The 19,900-nt window shown below is 39.6% G+C and overlaps 1 protein-coding gene across 2 annotated transcripts in view; it reads left to right on the top strand.

Moving 5' to 3' along the window:
* The first annotated feature begins 18,313 nt into the window (after positions 1–18,313).
* The window catches only part of LOC147172148 (uncharacterized), an 11,151-nt gene continuing 9,564 nt past the window's right edge, over positions 18,314–19,900 (top strand). For both annotated transcript variants that reach the window (XM_086078706.1, XM_086078704.1), the window contains exon 1: positions 18,314–19,900. This exon is cut by the window's right edge and continues 885 nt beyond it. The gene's annotated coding sequence lies outside the window, so the exon portion shown is untranslated.

The raw sequence follows: 19,900 nt of genomic DNA, 5'->3' as shown, positions 1-19,900 counted from the left end.
GCAGCCAAACCTAGTTCAGTGGCATTTACTCTTCTCTCTGTAACCTCACAATCTTCACTTCATGCTCGGTCAACTCCAGGCTCAATGTTAAATCCTTTTTGGCTATCATATCACTGAAATACTCAGTGTAATTGGTAACAACAAGGTCACCATTCAACCAGTAGCTAGCATGAGCAGCTAATATTAGCATATGCACTGAAATCAGTGGGGATTTTTCATAATCTGAAGGTGTAATTTATTTGCCAAGTTATATTATGACAAATAAATGGCACCATCTACTAGACAAGACTCAAACCAAAGTTGTTGTTCTTGTTTTTCAAACCCCTGTGCTCTTTTCACAAAATACCGTGATGCCAATGACTGCTGGGGATTTCGCGGCTTTGCAAACATTTTCAAAACCGGAAAAGACCAAAGACGTGCGGGAGATTATGTGCAGCCCATAAACCAAGTCCAGAAAGGCAAGGATGGCACAAGTTGTTCACCGCTGACTGGTTGCAGGCAACCAGGATAGTAGTAAGTTGAATACTCATCTAATAATCAAATTACTTCCAAATAAAGCTAATTCAATTAATGGTGTCAAATAAATTATGTATAGAAAACATTTATTCCCTCCATGTTTTTTTTTTAAACTATATTTCTTCTCATACAACAATAGAAGATAATCAATTTGGTGCAGTCCATAGGCCACTAATGTGATGCAATGCTAAGGGGCAGTCAGTGACATCTGAGGATGCTATGATAGCGTGCTAGCGTGTTTACTCTCCAGTGCACAATTAAAATGAAATCATCAAAATCATCTGGTGTCCCCAGTTTAGAAAAATAAGTAAAGAAGTTGTAGGTAATTGTAGATAGACAGGTGTAGGTTTAAAATTCTCATTAGTCAAAACTCGTTTTTTTAAATATACAAAGTCTGATTCTATCTTTTATGTGACAGTTTTACACTAACCTTCATCTAGAAGTGACAAAAAACATGCTTTGATTTTTATTTGTAGAACTATTCGTGTGAGAGTGAGAACAGGCACTGAGGAATGTCGCAGGTGAGTCTGAAATGTTTGCAACGGGAGTTCACCCCATGCTGAGTCTCTTGTGTTGTTTGATTGATCACATCTTGAAGAAAGGTTCAAGCACAAACTCTCAAATCCCATTACAAGTATTTGAAATACAACAAATTTGATGGTTATTTTTCCTTCTAAATTTAGTTGTAACCAAATAGCCATCTGAGACAGGCATTTTTTTTCAACCCCCCATTTACTGGAATACTTTGTTTCACTTCATCTCACAGGTGACCTTGCATAGACTCGATGAAAGTAGTGGAGTTGCAAGTCAGCAGTCAGCTGATTAGGAATGCTGTGCGCATCCTGCTCTTCCCATTTGGTAATCTGTCTTTTTGCTGCTCTTTCTCTTCTAGACTTTCCATCTTGCCTATGCCAAGCCTGTCCGACAACGCTGCTTCAATCCCTTAGTGGATGCCCGGGGAGTCGTGCTGGTCTGTGCGCGCCTTTGTGTATGTACTGAACTTTCTTGGGTTTGTGTGTTGTTAGGAGGGGGTGTTGGAGACATTTAGGGAAGACGGTTCTTGACGAAGATAAGAGTGTGCAGCCGCACTCCCGTACGTTTCAGACTAGAGGCTGTCACTGAGGTCTTTTTCGTTCTTGTAAAGAAAAACACTAAAGGGAGGCAGGGAATTGCTGTACTTGGGACACCCTGCCTCTCAAAAAACTTCAGCACCATGGGTCAGAAGCTCCGAGCCCGTCAGAGTATGTGAGGAGCATGCGGCGTTAAGAGCATGTCTTTGATAAAGGCGTTGGATAAGATGTTGGGATGCTACCATCAGGGAGGACTCCTTGCAGGGCTTTAGACTCATGTAACCCCCTGCTTTGCATCTTCATTGTCCCTCAGCCCCTGCAGTCGGAGAAATGCATGCTGGGTAGAGGAAGTTTATACAACCATAGACACCCAACAACATGTACACATTAAAGATCTAGCCCATGGCCATGAGATACTGTGCAGACCATTAAGCGATATAGATATACGAGAGAGACTTTGAGGGAGAATAGTAGATAGTCAGTTGAATAGACTTCATCCATTTGCTTTCTCCCCTCCAATAGTTCAGGTACTGATCTCCCACTGGCTTGAATGACAAAACAATGTGGAGTGAGATACGGATCTCTCCTGGGAAATTTGGAATTATCGGAAGACTGCGCTTTTTGAGACTTTGTTAGCACAAACACTTCACCCACTCTATCTCCATCCGTGAAGGAGCAAAGTAGAGTCTCAAGGATGATCGGACGGGATCAATTTCTCATGTGATTCAATTGGCAAAAGTGTAATTATGTTTTCATGACAATGACATGTGAATGGTGTATTTTCTTTGTGTTTTTGTCAGTGCTTGGTCAGTTAAGGGATCTTTTGAGCTGTTCCTGTTTTTTTTTTTGCTAAATTTTACACTTCCTTTTTCCCCCCTTTATTTCCCCATCTATAGCAAGACTTGTTTGAGAGCAAACTCAGACAGTATAGACCAGCTTTGTATGTGCCATAAACCATATTAGGATTATTTTTTTTGTCTAAAAAGACTTTAATTTCCATGTCTTGTCTCCTTTTGTGTCTAAATGCCGCACCTCATGTACAGATTTGTTTCCAATTTTTTTGACTGGTCTGGTTGACTGGTGACTTTTTTTTTTTTTAGCATGTTTAATTTCTGCTAAGAACACGATCGGAATATTTTTCATGTTGTTCCCCTTATGACAATTGAGGCACAGTATGTACTTCCACGCTCCAAATATTTGTGACAGAGATCATCTTGACTTACCTTTACAACTCTGCATGAGCGATGATTCAACCACCACTCTGAGACCAGTTTGCATTTTCAGGCTCCAAAATGCTGTTATGTAAATTGACTTTTGCCCCTGTGTGTGACTTCATATATTGGCTCATATGCACGGAGGTGTCTATGTGTGTATTACTCTTTTCTTAATCATGTACATACATATTTCATGTTTATGTATGTGTGTGGGGCTATTTTATATGTAAATTTGACCTCTTCATATGCACCTATATAGAACATTCCCATATCGATATATTTATAGCTTATAATAAACAATATTTATTAGTTTTGGTTTGTATGCATACAAATGCCTGTTTGTGTGTTTGTGGTTGTGTTTCTCAAGTGAGTCTGCCTCTGTCGTTCTACCCGAGCTTCTTTGTGTGCTCCTGGCAACAAAGAGTTTTTTGTTTTTGTTTTTTTGGGAGCAGGAAGTAGAGGAGAAGTGTAAGTCAGAAACAATGAACAAACAATCCACAGATTCGCAAGTTTTTTCCATCCTCGTTGTCGTGCACCAAGCACCATCTGAATTTTGATTTCCAAATTTCAATATGGTAGCCATATTGCATTGTTTTTACAGATATTTTCAAGCGACACACCTGAAACAATCTGAATACAATACCAACATGCAGGAAAACAACCACACAAATGTCAACATTGGGCGGCAAAAACAAATGTTTTTTCAGTCACAACCCGTTCGAGGAATGACCAACAGAGGAAGACAAAATTGGAAGCCTGGCGGTTCACTAATTAGTGTCCGGAGTTTTATTACAATTGATTGATTTAGATCTTGACTGCTTTTGCAAGGCCCACAGAATATTGTGTTCTATTGCTATAAAAACATGCAACCTCTTCTTTCATCAGGAAAAAAAAGTATATTTCTATCAGTTTCCATTTTGCAGCAATTGGCATTAGAATATAGCTAAATTTCATCATTATTCACAAGTCTATTTAGAAATGTGAGTAAAATAGCTTTTTTTTCAACTTGGGCCTGGTTGATCTCTTTTGCTCTGCTGCCACCTGCTGGCCGTTTGTGTAACAACTAGCATTTCTTCAATTGTTCCTTGCAGTTGAGAGGCTGCATCAAAGCCTTTAGTATGCTCTAACGTTTTTTTTTATGTTAGACTGAGTCTAACATAAAAAAAACGTATAAATATGTCTTTGGAATACTTAACATTTAAAATAGAACGTATTTATACGTTTTTGGGAGCAAATAAGTTAATGAACTTTGCTTTTTCTGTTGATTGGCAACAGGTAGCAGCCATATTTGAATGTTTAAGTCATTGATCGAGCTGTCTATTTACACTATTTGCGAGTGAGGCCCATATCCAAGCTAGACCTTGTAAGAGCAAAACATATTGTTTCATTTAAACCTTGTAATGCAAATCCAGCTCTGCACAATTATTTATATACCACCGTGTCTGCAAACGTCCAGGATTTTAAGTCTCTTGGGTCAGCTTTTTGTGCCAGAATTGATAATTGGATTGGCATTTGCCAGGTAATCAATTAAGGCGTTCATCTGTGTCTCTGTAACTAACCGTTAATTGGCTTGTGTCATCGAGAGGCTGAGGAGCAAGCAGACTGAGTGCAGGAGGGACTGTTTGATTACTGCAGATGGGCTTTCAAACCTGTTTGTACTGCATCTGCCTAGAGCTCTCTGACGCCTTTCTGATTTAGCAATTGCTTGGGTGCGAAGGGTAAACAGTTTGGTCGTTGGACCTTTGTAATCAATTCTGCCTGCTTTTATAGCAAGGACACAAAAATCTACAGTGTGGAGCGCAAACACAGTGGGCTGTCTGTCTGCTTTGATCTCATCTTGCAGACAGACGCATGCAGGTTTTTCTACCATTAACACTTTTTGTTACTTTTTAACCAATGGGCAGGAAAATTCTTTGCCACCTGTGGTTCGCACTGCTTTGACTGAGCACATGGTGAGCAAAGCATTTCAGGTCCAAATAGCCCAGCTGTATTGATCTGGCGAGCCCCTTATTCTATTTTGTCCTCTAAAACATCCCTTTTCACTCGGTTGACTTCTATTCAAAGCTTTGCGGTGAGACCTGTGTCAATAGGGAAGCTTGACTTCATTCCTTAGCTGTGGAAGCCCCCCTGAGGGCTGAGCACAGGCTGCTAGACCATGACAAGCAGGGGGCTAATAGGCGGGACAGGATTGGATAAAAGATGAGGGGCACAAAAAGTTTGAGGACCAGAACAGGGCCATCTGTTTTTGTGGTGATGAGCATCAAAGCCTAAAGGAACCCTGTTGGGTTCCCACTTTCGCATGGCCGTCCTACATATGGGCTCAATATTTCAACTCGAAAGACAGTCGACAAGACCCGTTGGGCCACAGCCGAGGTCGCAATTCTGCCTCCTTGTATGGTTTCCAACATTTTAGGGCACCCGTGAGATTGCTTTATTCCTCCTGAGAAAAGTGGCGAATAAATGACCAGGCGTGACCCAGAGGATTTGGCTCTGCATCCCCCACCTGACCATGAAGGCATGTGAGCAGAGGGGCTCTGCGGGTACGTGGTACAACACAGTCCTGTGAGCAAAATGCTAACGAAATGGGTCAGTGCATGGCTGCAACGACGCTCCCAGGGTGATTAATTATTGAAGTGACTAATACTACATTTGCCTGGCGGCACTGAGGGCTTCAGCCCTCATTGGCTGCACCATAGCAATAACACTGGGGAACAATAATTAAAAAAATCTGTTGAGTTAGATTTTTATGATGATTAAAACAGAAATTGGCATATTGATTCCAAAATTGCAGTCAGTTTTTTTTACTAGCATCATGTCACAGATGAGCAAAATTCCATTGATTAGCTGTAGCAAGACTGTAGTAAGAAGAGCTGATTAACTCATTCACTCCTAGCCATTTTCACTGAGGTAACCCCTTTCGCTCCCGGTTGTTTTACTGGATTAGAGTCTCTTCTTTCATCAAGAAAAAAAAATGATGTTCCTGTTTTGCAGTGTTTTGCAGCAATTAGCATTAGAATATAACTAAGTTTCATCATTATTCACAAATCTCTTTAAAACTGTGCAACATGGCCATGGTTGATCTCTTATACTCTGCTGCCATCTATTGGCCGTTTTTGTAATAACTACCATTGCTTGAACCGTTTTCTTCAGTTCAGAAGCTGCCTCAAAGCCTTCTGTATCCTCTAGCATTAAAAAAAAAAAAAAAACATTAAACATTATTTTGGGACACTGGTAATATTTAAAATAAAACGTATTTGTACGTTTTTGGGAGCAAATGAGTTAAGATTGGGCTCATCTATAGCTACATGGCAACTTGGATTTCACACCCAAAAATGAGTTTAAAAAAGCAGACTTAACAAAAAATGTGTTCCCCAGTGTAATCAGTCTGCTATATGTGTTATAATTATGTACATACATAGTTATAAAACTCCTCATATACCCTCTTTGGATTCTCTCTGTGCCTCTCTGGCTTCCCCTTAATTCACACTCTCCTGTTTTCCTTTCTGCCGTTCCCCCTTGATGAACACCAAGCTCATTATCTAATAATGCCCGTTCACGCATTCAATACGGCCTCCCTCTGTCCATCAGCCACACTCGGAGGCATGTGAATGCACATGCTGCCTGTGGCCAGCTCTGATGATGCCAGTCAGTCTCGCCTCTTGTCTTCCTCTCCTTCGCCTTCGCAGGAGCACGCCTGCCTCAAGGTAGCATATGGCATTCTAAGACTGGCTGGACTCATCGGCCTCCCACACATACATAGCGCATCCATCTCTCCCTCGCTCCACAGCTCATTTATGGGCTCTCCAACTGTTATTTTCTCAACCCCTCTCCCTTGGTAACGCAAGGAGCCCCATGGTTCCAAATTCTATTTCACAGAGCCACACTTGAGTGACGCTCACCATAGGGAAGGTTCAGATTGCCATTTGGTGAGGGGAGACTAGTGTCGTTAGTTACATTTTAGTCAGACTCTACTCCAAGGGAGGAGTACAAGAGCCTTTAGCCTTCTTTTTTTTTGCCTTTGTGCTCTGTATCACTCGCTCAAACATCCCTTTATTCCAAACAAATGCAGATGGTGCTCTTTTTGTTCTCGTTTGTACATCCTACCAAGCGAGCGTTAACCTCACCTGAGCACAGTGGAACTGAAGGTTGGGTCGGAACCGCAAATGAAAACAAAGTCAACTTGAACAGATGGTTCTGCACACTAAATCTTCTCCATCTGCAGGAGCCTTTTTCGTGTAACAGGTTCAGTTCAAGTCACTGATGTATACACAGGGAGACAACCACTGGGCGTTGCATGTGACAAGCAAGAACCCAGTACATTTTGGTGTAAATTAGGTTCAAAATGAAGTAAGAACAATGTAAGACTTTTGCTGTGTGTACTTTATTTTTATTTTTTTGCATGTGACTTCACAATAACGGCCATTTAGTTGCCCTCTACTGCGCACTGCCGATCGCAGAAAGTCTCCACAATGTCCTCTGATAAACCAAAATTAATAGGGCCCTTCATGATATATTTTTCTTTTTCCGTAACAATTCCCCCATAGCCGACGTCTACGCTCCACCGGGTGCAATTCTACTTAATGTGCGTTTAATGGGAATTATATGGACACAATATTGAAATGTTATGCTACACATTGCTATTTGTAAGGTTGAATGGTGTGTGGCATTCCTGCCGTGGGAGGCAATAGAATGTTGTTTCCTTACAACTAAAGCCCCTTTTCAAACAGCATTATCGGCTTGTATCTTTTATTACAGCCAATCAATTTGAAAGTCTTATTTTGTAATAGTATTTGATGTTAAACAAAGTGTTTCCTATTTGTAGCACATACACAACGTTGACAAGAATGTGATTAATGTCCACCAAAGCTAATATTTTGTGCACCGTATGGTGTTCCTTCCAACTTGGCGAACTAAAAACAGATGGCATTGTGGAAAAATATTGTGACTGGACATGAGTCAGTACTTTGAGTCTTTCTGCAAGTTTTTAAGCAGATGCTTTTGACACATTTGTGACGAAGGTAGCAGAGAACTGTTGTTTGGCTCAGATTGATAAAATAAGCCCCAAAAAAAACAATATCATGGCTATGACAAAAACAACTACCTCTGTTCTACCTCTTTGGGGGCTGCCACAATTGTTTTGGTTGAGTTCATCATTGACTTGCTTAGTCCAAACACTAAAGCCCAATTTCTACCAGTATATACCGCCATATGGTTTGGAAGGATCATCTGTCTTTTTACACTCTGGGGTTTGTAGGCAATAGATTAATTGTACAAAGAAGTAGAACACAAGAAACAAAAAATCATCACTAGGAGACCCCCAAAACGGCATTTTTGTTCATCATTAACATTGCATTGTCAAAGAGAGAATGCTATTTTCAACACTTTAGATTCGTTCAATAATTTGTAAAATAATAACACCCGCAGTATTAGATTTACCAAATTGTGGCCAGTCGGCGGCGATATAGTTTCAGGAGAAAGTATGCAAATCCTTTGGAATTACCTGGAATTCTGCATAAACTGGTCATAAAATGTGATTTGACCACCATCTAAGTCAACAATAAACAAAATATAGTTAAACTAATGCCACATAAACAATGACAACAGATATCAAAAGTCTACACACCCTTCAAACGCCAGATTTTTGTGATGTGATATAAAGAACTAAGAGCTAGATCAATCATCTCAATCCATTTTTTTTACTGATTGTGTAACCAAAAACTTAAAAATGATAAATAATGAAGACAGTAAAAGTGTGCACACAGTCTTAGTACTCTGATATGTCTGTGCTCAGAATTAACCAATCATATCAATCATTTTCTTCAGTTGGAATGGAGGCCTTAGAAAAGGTGGAGGGAATTATGAACAGTTTTAGGTAACAGGTGACTAATTTTGAACACAGCCACACACCCAGTTTGTAACTAAGTACGTATACCTGTAACTCGGGATGTAGCGATAATGGCAATATCGTGATATCGCGATATTAAAACTGCCACAATATATCGTCGTCGTCATGTCACGATATTAAAAGCAGCACGTCTGTTAAAAAAGTCAGGTTGATTTCCATTTGTGCAGTTCTAGCGCCCTCTGGTGGCTAGTTTTTTTGTGCAGTTAAATTTTCACAAGGTATGTTTTGGCTCTTCTATGTTTATAATCCACGCTAATGGTCAGATGAAGGTGAACGCAATATGCTTGTGAAGAGAGTCAATAATATGTGGAGGAACTCAATGTGTGTGTGCATTACCAAGGAAGTGCCTCGATATTAAGTGTTATTAGAGATTGTAGGTTGTTTATATGCATCGCTGTTATGTACAAAAGCACAATATTGTGTGTTTTTCTTTTTTGTTATTAGCTCCTTTTTTTTTTTTTTTTTTACAATATTGTGATCTTTTTATGTATTGCCATCCTCCCCACAATATTGTGATAATTATCGTATCGTGACCAATGTTCCCTCTAATTTTTCATGTATCTGGGCATACACACAAGCTCCCTGAGCAAACTGAGGACTACTGTGAGCAACATCAGATATGCACGCTTTATTTTTAAATAAGTAATTTGGTCCACTTAAAAAAAAGACAAAAATCTGAAAAAATGGGATGTGTAAATGTTATACAGTATGTGAGAGTCCTGCTTTGGCCATGGGAAGAGTCCTGCTTTGGCCTGGCTGAGGGTCCTGTTCTGGAAGAGACATATACACCTTTCAGACATAACATTTTGCTCACATTAAAACATTCACATTTTGCACAATGACTTGTGCTGTAGCTTGTGATGCAGTGCAAATTCCTGTAACACTTTGTCTGTAAAATATCTAATTACACAGTTTTTCTTGGCATTTCTACTACCCATAAATGATCTAATAGTAACAACATTTAATGATTAATATCCATAAAGACAAAATCTTAATAACCGTCACTAGAATATGCACAAATCTTGACTTAAATTTTACCTTATTTTTCACGTCTGTCCTTCTCACTTCTCCAATGGTTGTACACTTTGTCCAGGTTGATGACAGCATTGATGCATTCCTTTTGATGGCAAGTAAAATATTGTCAATGAGAACTTTAACTTGTTCAGGGTCCGATTTTGTTTTGTGTGACAGCTCGTTCCTTTTCTCTCGGTCTTTTGCGCTCTCCCGCAATAATGTACCAATCCCCTGTCCCATCTTGAGTCTTCGTACAGTTTCGACAGCTTTTAAATGACTTTTATACTGAACGTGACGCTTAAGATAGTCCAGCTTCCATTCAATCCACATTTTTCCCTCTGAAAACTCACTTGCTACTTTGGCATCGCTGCATGTTTTGCAGAGTAGACCTTTCTCACTTGAAAAAGAAAAAATCTCACCCAATTTCACCGCTTTTTCTTCAATTTGCACATACTCCGACAACCATTCCATCTTAAAAGAACTGCATTTCTTTTTTACTGTGGCTTGGTGAGTGGATGTGTCGCTGCCTGTTCGTTTCGCCATGATGCGGGGTTTGTATTAGCATCTATTAACCTGCTAGCTAACCTGCACGGCGCATATAGGCAGGGCCCAGACGCAAGCACCGTCAATGCCATGATTGGCTTCGTACCGTAAGTGAACCGTATCGTATCATTGGCTGGACACCTGTCACTCACTGAGTGAGAAACAAAAAAACAATATTATTGGGCGAATTAGATTAGATTAGATTAAGTCTAATATTAGATATTAATTAATACGTTATGTTGATGTTGTTTATGCGCTGGATAGATTTTCTTGCGCGCTGAGAATGTGCGGGCAGTGCGCGATTGCGCACGCGCGCAGCTTAGAGGGAACATTGATCGTGACCTTCATATGGTGATAATATCGTATTGTGATGTATTGATTTCGTTACATCCATACCTGTGACTAAGCAACTAAGCTACTAATTAACTACACAGCTAAGTAACTGACACAATGTAATATAAGCAATAGAATGTCAGTAGCTGGTTGAATACTTAAAGATCTCAATGGCATGTTATCATAGATGTGTCAACATAGATGTTAAGTAAAACATTACAAATAAATAAATAAATACAATGGATGTCATTGTAGGACTCCACAGCTGCAGGTTTAAAGTTGACAAAAAAGTGCCTGGATGTTCCACACTTCTTCTGGCAAAACAAAAACTCTGGACAGTTGTAACCAAAGTTGATTTTTTTTCTTTTCTTTTTTTTAAATAAATTGAAAAAAAGAAGGAAAAAAAACAAAACAAAAAACAAAAAAACAAACAAAGTTGAATTGCTTGGAAGGAAATTGCAATTCTATGTGCGGAGCAACTATCAAATCCTCATCCCAACCGTAAAGTATTATGGACGGGGCGTCTTGGTTTGGGACTGCTTGTCAGCCTCAGGACCTGAATTGTGATGAAAAAATTATTCCCAATTTTATACAAATGTATACAGTGTTGTATCTTGAATAAAGACCCAGTGGGCATCTGCATCCATGCACTTCAGGTTTGTGTACTGTACCAAGCTGGCAAAATCACACTCACTATGTTCTTTATTATTATAATAATAATAACAGGGATGCTGGTGTTCAGTAAAAGAACACAAGTAAATTCCCAATTCCAGGCTAACGGAAATAGTACTGTGTGGCCATTTGTGTTCACATTCATGATTCACTCTTTTTTTTATACTTTACACATGAACATCATTATTTATTCAGACAGAATGGTAATAAAACTGGCCACTTTAATTTCCCAGCTTTCACGACCAAATGGAGCAATGAATATTCCTCTGGAAGCACAATTTCCACGTGGACGGGATCTGGCACGTTATCTGCTGGATCAGCTAAACAACATCGTTCTTTAAAAGTGACAATACCACATCGTGAACCTTCTGTTGCCACACCCGCGTGCTTTCAATCCCCAGCTGAGTCAAGTGGACAGGCACAGGTGTGAGAGCAATTAGTGGGATTCACTAATGTTCTCTCCTTCTCTCAACTCTCTTCCCTCCCGAGAACCAGACGGGTCCATTGGGCGGACTACGGTGCAATTAGTTCAATTTACTTATGTTGATTCGTCCAGCAGCGGGCCCAAATGTGCACTGGCTACAATCAAAATATGGCTCTATGAAGCACGTCTTCATCAGCACTCTGGTTCAGAGCGAATATAAACCTTTCTTAATGCAATATACAAGACCCTTTTTTTCCCCTTTTATTTGCACCAACAGTAAAACAACAAAAGCAACTGATTATTTTTACCCACCTACCTACAATATAGACCAATGAGCAAATCAACTCAAATAGCTTAAACGCTGTACTTTTGCCAAAAAACACAAATCCAACAAACGAAGAATCTAATTAGAACAAATGTATTGCCATAAATAAAGATGAACCTTTTTCATTTCAAATAACTTACTTTAACCTCCAGGTTTCCGCATCCTACCCTGGCCATTTTAAAACCATCTACGATGCTACTTGCCTCATCCTAGCTAGCGCCAAGCTAGTTAAAAAAACAACATACAAAAAACAAAAACAAAACTAGAGCTGTCAAACAATAAAAATGTTTTATCACATTAATAACATCTTAGAATTTTAATTAATCATGATTAATCGCTTAATTAGAAAGGCTTTTTTTCCAGCATTTTTTTAAATTTTAAATTTAAAGAGCACCTGTTATGTGTTTCTTCCCCCCAAAAATCCACTAGTCCACTAATAGTGTGACATGAACAAATATTCTGAATGTCATATGTAAACATTTATTAAATGCTTTACTTTAATGCATGTAGTTATGTTTATTACTCAGTTATTACTTTTAACGTTAACCATTTGCTGCCAGCTAAGGATCATCTGCTGTCAAAATTGATAGTGTCATTAATCTGCGTTAATACATGATTAATGTGATTTTTTTTTGTGATTAATTAATTACATATAACGCTTTAACATTGGCAGCACTAAAAAAAACATGTTTGTTTGTTTGTCTTTACAGCCCTCCAAAATTCTTCAGAAAACACTGATTAACACCCAATAGCACTGATGAAAAATGGTGGCACTCTCCAGGAGTTAAGTTCCCAACATTCCAAATCTCTGTTCTTTCCTTTTCTCTTTCTGCCTAGTATAAACCAGCTTTTTGGCTGAGCAGTCGGAATTGTTCAGCAAAGTTTTAAGATGGATTTGGTTCATGACATATATTGTACATAATTTAAATTGGAAACATTTCATCAAAATGTATAATGTTGTCACTGACAGACCCGTTTGCATTCGCAGGCTTAGTTTCATGTAAAAAAAAAAAATCCTGGATTGCTCATTTTCCTGGTAGAAAATGCAATATATCCAAATCTTGTTGTTTTATAAAGCATATCTAAGAGTCAAAGAATAACAAAGAGAGAGCGGATTCCCAACAGCTAGAGAATACACTTAGCCTAGTTCAGGGCAGGTCGGGAAAGTAGTTTATTACATATTTTATTATGATGGATTATTAAAAATAAAAAATGATGCCACATTTTTAAGCCACTTTAAGCTTCTGTCATGTTTCAATTTGCATATTGAAATATGTGGCATACAAGTGTGTCAAATATACGCCATATGGCCAAGGGATTGCCACTCAATTACTATGAATGAGCATCATATTCATAAAATTTTCATCAATTGGATTCCATAAGAGTGTCAGCGGGTGGCACTCTATATATCTCCAGTATGTAGTTCACGTCTTTTAATGTTTGTATGTGTTGCGAGTGTGTCAAATGTGCATCTTTCCTGCTTTGTCCGATTGTAAGGCTCTTCTTCCTATCGCAGTGTTGTAAATAAACCGTCACCACCCACTCATCACACCTCAACTGCACATTCCGAGATTCGAAATGCATCGCCAAGTGAAAGCAGTCCTTTTCCTCACCGGTTTATGCAGCCTGCACACTAATTAAACTCACCTTGATTACTTTATTTCCATGTGAATGAATAGACGAACGTGTCCATGTGTGGGAGACTGCGAGATTGGCTTTGGGGGAGGTAATGTAATAGTTCCTTTAGTTCCTTACTTTTTTTCTTTTCTGTTGATTATGATGCTATATGCAGCCTGCCTCACTTGTTATTATATCGTTAAGCTTGTATTTATTTAAATAGGGGTTATAATGAATGGTGCCATTAGAAAGCTGAGCTCATGAGTGTCAGACAGGGAGAGTAGCTCTGATTGCCCTTTCAGGTTTTCCACTTTGTTTTCTTCAAAGGCCCGCTGCAGGTAAATGGCAGAGGGGGCCCACGTTGGATCCATCTTATAACAGAGGAAACCTTTTATGCTGAATAAATTATGGCACATGTAGCCTCCAAATGTGGACTATTGATGTCATAAGATAAGTCAATACAGGCTTTAGAACATTTGCAATAAAGAGTATGCGCATAATTACATGTAAAGTTGTTAGCAGCTTGTCACACTATGGCTGAATTTCATTCCCAAGTGCAGTTTACTGTAAATGTCAAATTTTGTGTATACATGCTGCACATATTGGGTGACCAGATGTCGCCATCCCGGCATCCTGTTTTTGTTGTTGTTGTCTTTTTAAAGAAAAAGAAAGCCAATTGTTTAGGCCATGTGTATATTAATCACACAGTTGTCATAGCGATTCATACGATAAACAAATTGAAAAGGAATTTAACTGTTAATTGCTGGATTGGCTCATTTTGGCGTGCTTGAAAAAAAATCCAAGTGGCATCCTTTGATTTTTCGATATGTGGCCCTCAAAGGAAAAAAGTTTGGATACTCCTGATCTAACTGGTCAAAGATGGAATTGACAGACAGAATGTGCAGTTTGTGCATTCACATTTCACGTACACTCTTTACAAAAAGAGTATCTTGTCTTTAGCACACTGCACGTGTTTAAATAAGAGCATGCTGAGCTAATACTACTGCTATACTTTGTATGTGTGTCTTTCACAAGCTAATAAGGACTAAGAGTTGTTACGAAAAAACTTTATACGATTAATTTTTTTTTTTTTTTATCCAAATAGTTGTTTTTGCCAGCATGAGAAAAGAGGGGAGTCAAGAAACCATTTAGCTTCTTAAACCGATATCAGCATCTTGACAATCATTGAAAGTCTGAGCCTGCTAGACTTTCTTGGCTGGTCACCATGGAGACGGCCTTCAAGTGGCGTGGGAGTGGCGGGGGTCAAAGGACGTCAAACCAAGGACTGCTTTGGCAAACAGAGCACACTCCATTGGACCTTTTGACTTGGGTTGGTTCATTAAAACTGCAGGAGGTGGCATTCCAGGAGACTATTAACCAAGCAGATTTTAAACATCTTGTGTTAAACTACCCTTGGCCCCTCCTCCACACAACACATACATGCACAGACATGCACAGACTCTTTATAATCGCCCCCTACTTTTCTTTTGGAGGCACAATGGCCTCCATCTGTTGCCCCCTCAACTTTCCCTGATGGTCCTCGGGGGGGTGCACAAGTCGGGGGGAAAGCACAGCCCCCGTCTCACTACTTCAGCGATACCCTTAGATCAACATTTCAGACAAAGTGGGTGTGACGATGTACGCATAAGGGGGGAACGGTCAAAGAAAGCAAACACATTTTGTGACAGATGAAGAGTTGTAAGTGAGGCAGGGGCACCCAGGGGGGCAGCAAGTTGTACAGGTGGAAATTAAGTGATGAAAGCCACTGGGGAGTAATAAGAGAAGGGCACTTGCACTTGCTTGATATTTAATCTCATTCCAGGTGGAAGAGGAGGAGGCGCTCATATGGCAGCATGTGGCTAAACTGCAGTTTGGAGCTGGAGCCACGCCGTAAATGTCCATCAAAACGCTTTTGGTTGGATGAAAATGCTTTGCAAGCTGTTTCCCGTCTGGGCGAGAGCGTCAGTTCAGTGCTTTTAGCCGTCCACCGTATAAGCAGGTATAACTGGATTATCCTTGTGTTTGGCTTGGCAGGCCTCGTTGTGTCCGCTCTGTGGTTGATCACTTCAAACTGGGCAGATTACAGTTTGCAGAGAAGGGCTTTAGCCCCGTTTGGGCCTCTGATATGTTAATTAAAGTAGATTTTCTGAAAACGGGTCAGGCTGGATGGCAAACTCCACCCTAGCAAAGCCAAAAGCCGATCAGTTGGCAGAGGTGTGTGCGCTTTAATGCTTGTTCTTCTATCCATGGGAGAACACATTGAAGCCTTTTAGAATGGAGGCATATGTTTGAAAGCCCAAAAAAAAAATTGTCGTGCCTTCAGATTTGATTTGATTTAATTCATAAAACTGTTCAATTACAAATTCTTCTAATGAGGACAAGCGGTCTAGAAAATGGATGAATGTGTGTCATGGTACATACTGTATATGATATATAGTATTGCAACCTAATCCCCTGAAGGGACAAATAGCGGTCATCTACAACCACCCAATCGTCTCCAGGTCTCCAACCACTTCTAGTTTTAATCATTCTTGCATAATGCATATATATATATATATATATATATATATATATATATATATATATATATATATATATATATATATATATATATATATATATATACACAGGTGCTCGTCAAAAATTTTGGATATCCCCAAAAAGTTAAATAATTTCCGTGTTTCCTTTCAAAAAGTCACATTTTCATAGATTATAGATTCAGGGACCACAATTTATGTGATTTCAACTTAGTATATATTTGTTTATTTTTACATTATTAGGGCTTCCAGCTCAAAAAATCCATGAAAAAAGAATGTCAAAAAATTATGTAAAGAAATCACCATGCATACTTCCCAGTGTTTTGCATGGGGAAAAAAAGATGGATGGATGGATGGATATTTCAAAATGATATGTCAATCTTCAATAGTTGGTTGGATTCCCTTTGCCTTAATCACTGCCTCGATGCGCCGTGGCATTGCCTGCGGGTCCTGCAAGCCCAGGCTTTCCTGGTACTTGCTGTCAGTTCTTTGTTTTTGGGTCTGGTGGGACTCATTTTCCTCTTGATAGTACTTTTTTGTGGCCCTCGTTTTCCTCTTGTACAGGGTGACAAAAGTCATCACCTAAACTTGAATACCTTTAGAAATAATTAATCAATATTTTTTTTTCCAGATTTACCAAGAATAATTAATGTTCTAAGAGTCTACCAAATTTGACCTTCGAGATGCCATGGACTACCGAGGAAAAGACGTTTATAGTTGAGGCATATTTTCGGCTCTCCCTTAGAGATAGGGTGAGAAGCTCGGCCATCCGGGAGGGACTCCGGGAGCCGTTACTCTTCCGCATTGAGAGGAACCAGTTGAGGTAGCTCGGGTATCTGGTTCAGATGCCTCCTGGACGCCTCCCTGGAGAGGTGTTGTTGTGTGGCATGTCCCACCAGCGGGAGGCCCCAGGGACGACCCAGGACACGCTGGAGAGACTATGTCTCTCGGCTGGCCTGGGAACGCCTTGGGAACCCGCTGGAGGAGCTGGTTGAAGTGGCTGGGGAGAGGGAAGTCTGGGCTTCCCTGCTAAAGCTGCTGCCCTCGTGACCCCACCCTGGAGAAGCGCCAGATGATGGATGGATGGCATATTTTTGGCTGTAGTCTATCCACGCAGATCAATTGCAATTCAAAGAACGGTTCGGATGTCTTGAATTTGCTGTCCACTCAATGATCTACAGATGGGTCAACAAGTTCAGAACCCATGGGACTGTGTGCATAACCTCAATGGTAAAGACACTAACAGACAGATCTGCGATCAAAATTCTCAGCACAGACTCCCGGTTGATTCCAAGCTCCTGACTTCGCCAACGCACAGACTTGCTTGGGCTGCGGACAACAGAGTCTCTGACTGCAGCAACGTTGTGTGGTGTCCTTGATGATTTCAGTCATGCAGAGTGTGATTGTCTGTTGGTGTCTTTACCATTGAGGTTATGCACAATCCCATGGGTTCTGAACGTGTTGACCCATCTGTAGATCATTGAGTGGGCAGGAAATTCACGACATCCGAACCGTTCTTTGAATTGCAATTGAGCTGCGCGGATAGACTTCAGCCGAAAATGTGCCTCAAATATAAATGTCATTTCCTCAGTAGTCCATAGCATCTCGAAGGTCAAATTTGGTAGACTCTTAGAACATTAAATATTCTTGGTAAATCTAAAAACTAAAAATAATTGGTGAATTATTTCTAAAGTTATTCAAGTTCAGGGTGTTTGGGTTAAATTACGTTAAAGAAAGAGTGCAAAAAAGTAAATGTGTGCATAGGCACTTTTTTCAGAAATAATTATAATTTTGTTCAGTAGAAAAATTTTGAGCTGATTTCTGAAGCAGCAATAATATATGAAAAATATAATTGAATCCAAATGTAATAATCTTTCGAGCTACCTCCGTGGCACTGGCTGTAGCTTACTTGTGAGCTGTTGGCACTAGCAGCAGTAGCTAACATTAGCAGCTGACTTCATTGGTCGATAGATGATAGACTACATATGAAAATGTTTTCATGGGTTTTTGTTCCTGCTGTGAAATGTTGCTGATAAAATGTAAGGCTGTCAACGTCTTCTGCCACGCCTATCCCCCTCTCAACGCTAAGTAATAGCAAAACCATCAGATTAAAAACTCTTGTGTGTGTGTGTGTGTGTGTGTGTGTGTGTGTGTGTGTGTGTGTGTTTGCCTTTGTGTATTATGAGGACATGTCACCTGAATACACGCAACACTGCGAGGACATTTTGAATTATGAGGACACAGCCCATGTCCTCATAATTCATTCAATGCAGAAGTGCTTCTAGGGCTGTAGAAGGCTTAAATCCAAAGTTTTAGCCAATGTCCTTGTAAACCATAATTACATGAATTTGTGTATTTTTGTGTATTTGATGACGCCCCCTGTAGGAAGGTCCTCGTAATGCACCACTTCATGAATTATTCACACCAGTGTATATTTCACAGCATTTGATTGGCTGACCGTCACCTGTCCCCACAATTACGCACATGTCCCCATAATTCCGTTTTTTCTCAAAATGCTGTGTATTGTGAATGTTTGTCTGTAGACGCAGAGCCTTTTTTTTTTTTTGCAGCCACCAATTCCTAAGTAGATAAATTAAATAATGAAATACACTATGACATTTAATTATATATTTCAGCATTTAATTCTTGCAGTGGTTGTTTATTTGAAAATATACAATGGTTAACAGCTGTTTATCACATCACTTTGAACAGCTGGAGGCAGAGACAGAGAAACTGTCAGTGCCGTATATTGATTCATCATTTAACATCCCACCCTGCCTTTACAATGTAACATCTTTCTGTACACCAGTGGCCAAATGTTTTGAGAATGACATTGATTTTCTAAAAATCTCCAGTGCTGACTTATTATTATTGTTTTTTTATGATGGCAATTTGCATGTACTCCAGAATGTTATAGTGATTAGATGAATTGCAAAGTCCCTATTTGCCATGAAAATTAAAGTAATTTCCTTTAGTGACCTTACAAACTTTAAGTGAAGAAGGCTTCAGGGCACCCAAGAAAATCCAGCAAATGCCAGGACTATCTCCCAAAGTTGATTCAGCTGCGGGATAAGGACATCACCACCAGTGTAGAGCTTGCTCAGGAATGGCAGTAAGCAGGTATGAGTGCATCTACACCCATGGTGAGGGAGTAAGACTTTTGGAGGATGGCCTGGTGTGACCAGTGAAAAGGGGATTCCATAAATACAGACCAAAATAAGAAAAAAAGAGTTGAAGTTATTTTCTCTGATTAACCCCCTTTCCAAATGTTTGGGGCATCCGGAAAAATGCTTGTCTGGAGAAGAAAAGGTGAGCGCTACCATCAGTCCTGCTTCATGCCAAAAGGAAAGCATCATGTGACCATTCATTTGCAGGGTTGCTTCTCAGCCAAGGAATTGGGCTCGCTCACAATTTTGCCAAAAAACACATGCATCCATTACTAAAGTATAGTACTAAAACATCCTCGGACAGCAACTGTATGACAGCAGCAAGGTTATTTTATTTACTAAAGCAAAAAAACATTTTCGTTAATGAAAAAAAAAACCTTTTTAAAAAACTGAAACTGAAATCACATTTTATGATTACAAAATGATCTATAATTCTAGCAATAATATCCTTTGTTTTCGTCTGTGGTAATTCATTTAATATATGAGCCTTTGGGGTTCATTTTAAATGTGATCTATTTTTTTTTATTGACACTGTAAATCATAGAACAATAGCCACTCTTATC

This window comes from Leptonotus elevatus, chromosome 6, assembly GCF_054856555.1.
Source record: "Leptonotus elevatus isolate MCC_2025b chromosome 6, RoL_Lele_1.0, whole genome shotgun sequence".
Lineage (NCBI taxonomy): Eukaryota > Metazoa > Chordata > Actinopteri > Syngnathiformes > Syngnathidae > Leptonotus > Leptonotus elevatus.
Note: the sequence above shows the minus strand (reverse complement) of the source record. Positions and strands in the feature narration are given on the sequence as shown.